Below are 458 nucleotides of genomic sequence, written 5' to 3' on the forward strand. Positions count from 1 at the left end.
TTGGTTTTTTGTTGGGGTGGGGGGGGGGGGGGCTTAGAATGTGAGTTAGAGTTAGTTATGGTTATAGTATTTATAACTAGCTGTGTATAAAAACAAAAAGTCTATGCAATGTCCCCATTTAGTGTGTGTGTGTGAGAGAGAGAGAGAGAGAGAGAGAGAGAAAGAGAGAGGAAAGGAGAGAGAGTGCTAGGCCTTGTGGGATTAATCAGGTTATTTAACTGCTGTTTATTTACACTGTAGTGGGATGATTTTCTGGACTACACTCTGACAGCTAAAATCAGCCAGGCTTTATTTTCCCAGGAACTATACTAAGCACATGACACATGCAATCTGGATTAAACACCAGCCTTGCACTGGTACTCCTGCTTCTGGCCAGGACCTTCAGATATGTTCCCTGCTTTGGCAGGTTTGATGAGTATGGCATGTGATGTTTGGACAGAAGGTTTTTAAAAGACATG

This window comes from Sinocyclocheilus anshuiensis, unplaced genomic scaffold (assembly GCF_001515605.1).
Source record: "Sinocyclocheilus anshuiensis isolate Anshui unplaced genomic scaffold, SAMN03320099.WGS_v1.1 scaffold535, whole genome shotgun sequence".
NCBI classification, from domain to species: domain Eukaryota; kingdom Metazoa; phylum Chordata; class Actinopteri; order Cypriniformes; family Cyprinidae; genus Sinocyclocheilus; species Sinocyclocheilus anshuiensis.